Here is a 10,036-nt window from a genome sequence, read left to right on the forward strand (position 1 = left end):
CCTAATAATAACTTTCTTAGTCGAAAAAACTTAAGAGACTGAGAAATTTAATCCAAATTGAGATAGAAATCTGGTAGAAGGACCAGGAACAATCTGATGATGATTTTTTTTTAACCGTGGTATATTAGTTCGTTGCGATAATTATCACCTTAGACAGTATACTACACATAAAAACCTAGTAATCTTTGCCAACAGGTAACGAGTATTAACAACTTAGTGCACTGGTTAACGTCTCAAATCATTTATCATTAAAATTTAATTAAGTACCCTTTTACGCTTGTGTGTAGCGTGAAGTTATGAAAAACGCTTCATACAGGACTCTAATAGTTCCTGTTGGGTAAAAAAAAGATTAATGGCCTGGTGGAAATCTGATGAAGATTATGTAATGGTTTCTACATTTGTCAGTTAAGCTTGTAAAGCTTCAAAGCTTGCAGGTGTATATTTTTGTAACTATCTCTATGTGTCAGACACAAGCAGTACGCCAACGACGATAAGAAAAAATAATAACTGTCTTGAAGACAAGATGCTGAAAAGCCTCATTAACTCAGAATGAAATACAAAGAAGACTAGGGTATACATATATTTCTTGCTATTTATAGAATAAATTTCAGCATAATCTAACTCATTAAAGTTTTCAATGGCAATGAAATGGAATTGACGAGCTGCTACCGCCATCTCTAGTTTGGTGTAAAAAGCTTATTATTTTTGGACATTTAAAAAAAGTCAGGAAAATATCACGAGAATGACTTTTAACAAAAAACAAAATGTGAAGGTTTCCAAAAATCAGTGTTGCTAATTTGGTTAATTTAAAATAAATTATATTTGTTAATGACAGCTGTCATAATTTAAAATAAATTATATTTGTTAATGACAGCTGTCATAATTTAAAATAAAAAAGATATATATATATAACTTTCCTTTTTGCCAATTGTCAAATAAAAAGGCTTTTAATAATGGCTGGAGACGGCTTGAATGGGTAATGAAGAAAAACTTTAATATAAGTTTAACATAACAGCTTTTAGTTATATTTCTTAATATTATAAATATATACTATGTTGTTGTTAGGCTTAGGATTGTTTTACAGTAGGTGTCTGTGACTTGTTAGCGATAATTCAACAATGAATAAACAGCACACACTTTACTTGTTTTCAAAATGATATATATATTCAGAACAAGTTTACATATGTACTATAAATTCTTCAAGATATTATAGACATATCATAAATATTATATATGTAGTTCTCTCCTTCTTGTCAAATATCCACTTAGGCCTATTCAATTACTTTAGAATTTCAGTTGACAAGCTAACCTATCTTCTCTATTTTTATCGTACTAGTATTCTCTGTGGTTCACTTACATTTGCGGCGTGAATTACCGTAATCGTTTAGTCTTCTTTCTTTTGAAGATCCTCTGTTCCTTTTGTCAAAGTGTACCCAGGCTGATTCAATTACTTGAGAACCACGCTTTGACGGAATAAAATTATTTTTCTTAGCTTCTTTTCTACTGTTAGTTTCACTCTAACATATTAAATGTTAAGCCTATGCCAATCGTTAGGCCTATCACATCTACGGTACTTAACTTCACGCCAACTTTATTCTCTTTTGCTATTATCTGTCTGCTGCTTCCCGCTCGTTTCACGCTATTTATATCATTATCACTTACTCGTCAGCCCGCCTTCTATATTCTCGACATCAATGAATTATTAACAAAACTTCCTACATTCGTCTGCTTTTAACTCTTATTATAACAAAAACTAAATAATAATAAAACATTCACTCACAAAAATAAATTAATCACTAATAACAGTCTTTTATATCATAACAACAGCATTAGTGTGAAATCCCCTCAACAGCCACAGTACCACTAAAATTAGTATTATTGCCAATTTACTAAATACGAAATATTTTAGACTTGACTCACCTGTACACTTAGCTACTGTGTACTCGTCATTTACTATAATGTAGACATTGGTTTAATAATGACCAAGAAGACTAAAGGATGAAAAGAAATACGGATTACATTATGAAAATAATGAATACTTATTCAGTGCATGTTTGAACTCTATAGGATAGTGGTTAATTAGCATGCTGAACTGAGGAGCTGTGGTTGATGTCCCGTTACTACAAAAAAAAATGTACTCCACACTATGGGCCATGGGTACGTTATATGAGTGACGGCTAGATCGGTCTGATAAGAGTAACCCAAAAGTTGGCGATGGGTTCTGTTGACTAGCCGCCTTCCCTCTAGTCTATCACTTCAAAATATGTACAGCTAACACAGATAGTCCTCTTCATTAATACTAATTTCATCTTGATACACACTATCAGTACTGGAAATCTAAACATTACTTGAAATAAGTTGTTTGTCATGGGTATCGAAATCTGGTTTCTAGCGGTATAAATCCGCAGACTACAGTTGTGCCACTGGGAAGCTACTTGAAATAAAGAAAAAGTAACTGAAGATGTGACAATCAATCCCGTTATTCAGTTCAAATCCCTTGTGGCGGCGAGTACTGCTGACTGGTTGCCTTCCGTTTGGTCAATAGCTCAAAATTAGTGACGGTTTTACCAGAACCTTAACTGTCTCTGACCTGGCTATGTAAACAAAGTGCACTACTCTTCAAAATTAGTGACTAGCGAAGATAGTCCTCGTGAAACCCAACAAATGAAAGAACAAACAAACAAATTGTGATGAAGAAAAGAAATGCATTGGCTAAGGAAAGTCCCAGTGGGAAGCCCATACCAGCGCCATCTATTTAATTACAGATAAAGATGTGGAATACGAAATAATATTTTTTTATTTGTTTTTTCGTAGCGAGCTCTTGCACAGGTTTTATTTTTTTAAATAAAGCATTAACCCATAAACATTTAGAACAACAAATTTGTCAATTTTTGCTAAGGGGCTGTTAGTAAACAGGAAGGTAATGTCAAACTAGCCACAATGAACTCATATACTTTGTTTTGAATTTCGCGCAAAGCTTCACGAGGGCTATCTGTGCCAGCCGTCCCTAATTTAGCAGTGTAAGACTAGATGGAAGGCAGCTAGTCACCACCTCCCACCGCCAACTCTTGGGCTACTCTTTTACCAACGAATAGTGGGATTGACCGTCACATTATAACGCCCCCACGGCTGAAAGAGCGAGCATGTTTGGTGAGACGGGGATTCAAACCCGCGACCCTCAGATTGCGAATCGAGCGCCCTAACCGCATGGCCATGCCGGGCGAGCTCATACAGCGAAGGGGGCTTTTGACTAATTTCATTTCACGAGCAAAGTGGAGATAGTCTTGAATAGGGAATTTAGTCGTGAAAGACTGTAAGTTTGTTTGTTTTCGCAAAGCTTTTCGAGAGTTATCTACGCTAGTCGTCCCTAATTTTGAAGTGAATAGACTAGATGTAAGGCAGATAGACAACACTACCGATTGCCAACTCTTGAGCTACTCTTTATCAACGAATAGTGGAATTTATCAACGCATCATAATGCCCTCAGAGCTGAAAGAGTGAGCATGTTCGTTGGCGGGATTCGAACTCGCGACCCCCCAAAATTGCAAGTCGAGTGCCTGAATTTGCCAAGCCAGATAGAAGTATAGGGCAAAGGAGGAGGTAGAGATGTCAATTTGTGAACTATCTGGACGTTAGTATGTAGGATATAGAGAATCGTATACAATTTTAGGAGTGATTTTTTTTGTTTCTTAAATCCCTTAATTTCCCCGAAAGGGGTCCAAAGGCCACCTAGAGGGGTCACCTGTTTTAACCACCCGCACCACATACAGTAGTGTGTTGTCTGTCAGTCAGTCAGTAGAGAGTAACAATGATGTCACATCAGGGACGCTTAACATTGCAACTTTTACTGTCGTGACGTCAGTAAAATGTGCACATGCCATGAAGCACGAGAAGAATTATGCACTCCGATGGCTACAACACAGCATGGCATATATACTTCAAAAGTAAGAAATAAAAATATTTGTTACTCTTAATTTGGGTTTTATTTACACTTGAAACAGAACACTTTCGGGGATCCTGCGGAAGTACATCTAGTTATATTTGTATTTCCTTCCTGTTGTTGAATTATGAGAGATTAAAGATCTTCAGAAACAAGTTTAAACTTACGTGAGTACCGTTAATTAATAAATACCTTCTTCAGTTATTATATTTCTTTATCACCAGCATCACACGTGGCTGGATATGAGTCCTATAGATTTCAAACCGGTACTGATAGAAAAGAACTTTATTAATTTCTGACAATAGGAAAGTGTTTCCCATTTCATAAAATAACTGTTACATTGGAAGCAAAATACTGTTTTTGTATCTCGGTTGTTTTGGCTTTCACACCTTAATCAAAGGCTACAGCTGCTGCCGAGGACCAGATAAAGCTAGAAAAATATTAGTTTGAAAACTACAAATGAGTTTCTGTTCATAAAAGCCTTTAAGGTAATCGTTTTAACAGAAACTACTAAATGTACTAGTAGACTTTACTACTTAGGCATACATTTATATTTCGATAAATATATCGTATTATTGGCTTTTATTAGTTCATGTTGATGCTCCACTTTTTTTATTATTATTAGAATCAAAGATCAGAAAAGCTGTTATGTGATTGGAAATATCAATTAGATTAATCAGTGATATATAGATTAGGTTCATCAATGAAATATCAATTAGATTAATCAGTGGTATATAGATTAGATTCATCAATGAAATATCAATTAGATTAATCAGTGATATATAGATTAGATTCATCAGTGAAATATAAATTACATAAAGATGTCGTTTTTGGTTTCGTTTTAACGGATTAATGGCTTTCATTACTTCATATAAATTAGATTAATCAGTGCGTTCGCATTTAATTGCTTTAATTCCTTAGTTTTCTGTTGACATTTTATATTTTCAGTTCCCCAGTGGCACAGCGGTATGTCTGCGGACTTACAACGCTAGAAACCGGGTTTCGATACCCGTGGTGGGCAGAGCATATATGGCCCTTTGTACTTAACTACAAACAATCATATTTTCAACCCGAACGGCACCTTGTGATACTTGCGCTAAGCGATCAGACACAACCACGTCCAGTTAAAAACTGTTAAGCGTAGGGCAACCATCCAGAAACACCAGCCGCCATATGATCAGTTTTAATTATGTAAATAGATTAACTGTCGCGGTATATTGCCAACATTAATTTCCACTACCTGAGAATCTACATTGTATTGCAGGTGTACTAACAACCTCATTTTCCGTTGTCGAGTGAGAACCTACATTGTACTGCAGGTGTACTAACAACCTCATTTTCCGTTGTCGAGTGAGAACCTACATTGTACTGCAGGTGTACTAACAACGTCATTTTCCGTTGTCGAGTGAGAATCTACTTTGTATTGCAGGTGTACTAACAACCTCATTTTCCGTTGTCGAGTGAGAACCTACATTGTACTGCAGGTGTACTAACAACCTCATTTTCCGTTGTCGAGTGGCTGACAGATTGTGAGGTGGATTTGAAGTGAAATATTAATCTGGTTGTCCACTAACTAAGGACCAGGGAGGTGTTGGAAGCATACGATTAACCTTATTATCCTTTATCAACTAGTTGAGAACCTGATAGGTACTGGTATTCCATTATTTGCCTTATTTTCCTTTATAAACTAGATTAGAACTTGCGAGGTTCTGTAATCCATTATTAACCTTATTATCCTTTATCAACTAGTTGAGAACCTGATAGGTACTGGTATTCCATTATTTACCTTATTTTCCTTTATCAACTAGTTGAGAACCTGCGAGGTTCTGTAGTCCATTATTAACCTTATTATCCTTTATCAACTAGTTGAGAACCTGATAGGTACTGGTATTCCATTATTTACCTTATTTTCCTTTATCAACTAGATGAGAACTTGCGAGGTTCTGTAATCCATTATTAACCTTATTATCCTTTATCAACTAGATGAGAACCTGCGAGGTTTTGTAGTTCATTATAAACCTGGTTTTCTATTATCAACTAATTGAAAACCTGCTACGTACTGGTAGTGCATTCTTATTCTGGTTCTTCACTATCAATAGCTAAGAACCTGCTACGTATTATTAACTTGGTTTTCCACTACCACTATCTAAGAACCTGTGATGTATTGGAAGTGTGCTATTAACATTATTTTCCACTACCAATTAAATAAAAGCCTGCGAGTAACTGGAAGTGTACGATTAACCGTATTTTCCGCTATTTAGCTAGCTGAAAGTCTGCAAGGAATTGAAAGAGCTCTCTTAACCTGGTTTTTCACTGTCAACTAGCTAAGAGTTTGCGAGTTACTGAAAGTGTACGATTAACCTGATTTTTCACTTAAAGTAACTGAGAATTTTTAAAGTGATGGACGTCTGTTAACCTTCATTTTCTACGTCCGACAAACAAGTTTATACTTTAATTAACTTTGTTTTCATTACGCAGTACAGTCGATTTCTAGTTGTTAGTATTGAAATTTCTACTTGGAATATATTTCAAGTACCAGCCCTCTAATTTAAGCTAGAACCATCCGAGTTTCTGCAAGATGGCGCTACGTGTGTATCGGGTATAACCTATTGAGAGTGACGATTACTTTGCAATATAGCAGAACGGTCAGAAACAGCAGGATTAAAACACATACGCATCTCAACCCGACCTTTCCAACGCTGCCAGTTTTTCTTTGTTGAGTGGTTTATGTTTACACTGAAATTGGAACCGAAACTGTAAATAAAATTATTCATCAGTGCTCAGCAATTGAACACGTATCACAAGTACGAGTCTGTAAGGAGTTTGTTAGGTTCAGTGTAGCCTACCGGCCTGGCTAACCAATGAATGATGAATATTTGTTTTTTTTTTTTTTTGGACAATCTGGGACACGATGGTGGGTAAAACAAAATACGCGGCCTAGCTAACTGATGAATGAATATTTTACTGTAACATTTTTATCAGTGCTATAAGTGTAGCTACTAATTTGGCCACCAATTTTGATTTCGTTTCTTTAAGTCGCACACTCAATCCTTTTTTGGCCGCACCTTTTTACACACCTAAGGTGTTTTTAATTAAATATTATGATATCAGAACGCTGGTTAAGAGCTGTTATTAACTGTAGATAAAAATATCATACTCAAATATACAGAAGAGTTATCGAGCGGTAAAGGTAGCTAGTCAACAACGCTCACCGCCTACTCTTGTCTACCGAATAGTTGTATTTGACCGTCACTCTTATAATCCAGCCCATGTATTGCTGCCTCAAATAAAAACGTTCATTCGACTCTTTTGCCACAGCTTTAATAATAAATGTTAAAATGCCCTCGACACTGCGATGCTAAAAATGAAGATATAGAAAATAAATATATTTCCAGCGATAAGTCCTAAAAAAAATGGGAAAACATGGGAATAGCAAGTACAAACGATCAGAGAAGGAATAGTGAAGTGGACGACCAAAATAACAGCTTACTTGAAATCGATATTTACTTTGCTGTTATAGGTTTCGCAAAGAAAATACCCCCCTCCCCTCATATTTAGCGAATTCAATTTGAATGTAAACAAAAAGATTTGAAAACGATTAATTTAAGCTCAACTTTGACCTCTAAAGGTTTCTTTCGACAAATAAAAATCCGCCTGGCGAGAAGTAATAAAAACTGTTGAAATCTTTGTTGTTGTTTTTCTTTTTTTTTAGTTTGTTGTTAAGCGCAAAGCCACACAGTTGGTTATCGGTCCTGTGGCCATCATGGGTATTGAAACCCCGGTTTTTAGCGATGTGAGCCCCCAGTTTACCGCTGAGCCACTGGGGGAGCCTTTTTTTTTTAAATAACGTAAATCTTAAACACTAATCCAGTGGCTCAGTAGCAAGTCTGAATGAAGGCTTATAATGCTAAAAACTCGGTTTCGACTCCCATGTTGCGCACAGCACAGATAATCCATTGTGTAACTTTACGCTTAACATCAAACAAACCTGATTTATGACTGAGTTTAATTTCTTTTTTTTATTAATGTAACCCAATAATTATTATTTGCCGAAATATATGTATCTAAAATAAATATATGTATAATTTAAATTCTATCACTCGACAATTATATTTTACTGTCTCTACCGGTATTTAATTCAACTAGTTTTCCGAAAGATTAGAACAAATTAAAAGATTTAGAGTTTATTTTATTAAAATCTCTATGGTTAACCTACAGTTCGCAGCGTTATAAGCGACCATGTTGTTTTTAGCTACGCCAACCAAGAGATGGTTTATTAATGTCTGCAACTTGTTATATTTCACGGCGGTCCGATTTTTCTTGTTTTAATCTCCACAGTTTACTTTTTAATGCATGCGTTGTGAAGCTCGGTCAACAGGCAGAACGAAAGGGAATAATATATGATTTAGATTCGGTCATCAGGCAGAAGGAAGGAAAGTGATATATGACTTAGATTCGGTCATCAGGCAAGAGGAAGGAGAGTAATATATACCTTAGTTTTGGTCATCAGGCAGAAGAAAATAGAGTTATACACAATTCAGATTCCGTCATTAGGAAGAAGGAAAGAGAGTGATATATAAGTTAAATTGGGCCATCAGGCAGAAGAAAATATTGACATATGACTTAAATTTGGTCATCAGGCAGAAGGAAGGCGAGTGATATATAAGTTAAATTTGATAATCAGTCCGAAGAAAGGAGGGTGATATATGATTTAGATTTGGTCATCGGGTAGCACGAAGGAGAGTTGTATATGATTTAGATTTGGTCATCGGGTAGAAGGAAGGAGAGTGATATATAAGTTAAATTTGGTTATCGGGTAGAAGGAAGGAGAGTGGTATATAAGTTAAATTTGGTTATCGGGTAGAAGGAAGGAGAGTGGTATATGATTTATATTTGGTCATCAGGCAGAAGGAAGGAGAGTGGTATATGATTTAGATTTGGTCATCAGGCAGAAGGAAGGAGAGTGGTATATGATTGAGATTCGATCATCAGGCAGAAGGAAGGAGAGTGGTATATAACTTAGGCTAAAAACAGGTGACTCTACAATTCCTGATTGTTCACTGCCGTCTTTAACGACCTAGGAGCTGCGCATTAATCTGATTTAAATCAATCGTCTTTGTTTGTTTTATTGAATTTGGCACAAAGCTATTAGAGAACTATCTACGTTAGCCATCCCTAATTTACAAGTGACAGCCAACACCGCTCACCTACAATTATTAGGCTACTTTTTACCACAGCCGAAAGGACGAATGTATTGATGAGAGGTTACTTTAAGCCCGCGACTTGCAATGATTGCGAGTCAAGTGATCTAACTGCCAGGCGATACCAAGTCTGTGGCTTAAAAGCTACCAGCGAAATGTTGAAATGGAATAGTAAGATGATCTCGTTTACTTAGCTATCTTCTAGTTACTCGAAGGCTTTTGTGAGGCTGATGACAACTACGCATAGTAACATAATTCTTCCCATCCGTTATGGATGCTCGTGCAGTTTGAAGAATGAAATAGATCGCAGATATTAAAAGTTTGAATAGCTGATGGATAGGGTTGATTTTGTTGTATTTTTTTACGCTGACTTTATACACTCAATCAAACTATCTATTTCATTGTCTTGCAATTCGTCTATATTTTAGTAGAGGGTATGAAGTAAAACAGATAAGAGAAGTTGCATCTTGGTAATTCTTACTATCGTTTCATGTTCTATTAATTTAGATTTAGAAAGCTCAAAAATAGAGTTTCATTATTGTTTTGTAATTTTATATTTTCCAACAAGAGGAAGAATATGATTATTACAATTTTCTCTGTGGGTAGAGGTAGGGGAACGATCCTCGACTCTTGTTTGCAAAAAAGCGGTAATTATCGCAATAAAGTTTATATTACAGGAATGATCTCAAGATTTGCCTCGAGCTGTTGTAAAGACCCTTTTTAATGTACAGTTTAAAGGTCCAATGTAGATGATATTGTATGTCAACTTAGCTCTTATTGTGTAGACTCGGTCAATATTGAGTCTTTAATGGGATTAAGAACGATTGAAGTAATAAATAAATAAATGTAAAACGTCAATGTAATGAAGTGTCAGGAATTATAAACAACTTATACT

The sequence above is a fragment of the Limulus polyphemus genome, unplaced genomic scaffold (genome assembly GCF_000517525.1).
Source record: "Limulus polyphemus unplaced genomic scaffold, Limulus_polyphemus-2.1.2 Scaffold267, whole genome shotgun sequence".
NCBI lineage: Eukaryota > Metazoa > Arthropoda > Merostomata > Xiphosura > Limulidae > Limulus > Limulus polyphemus.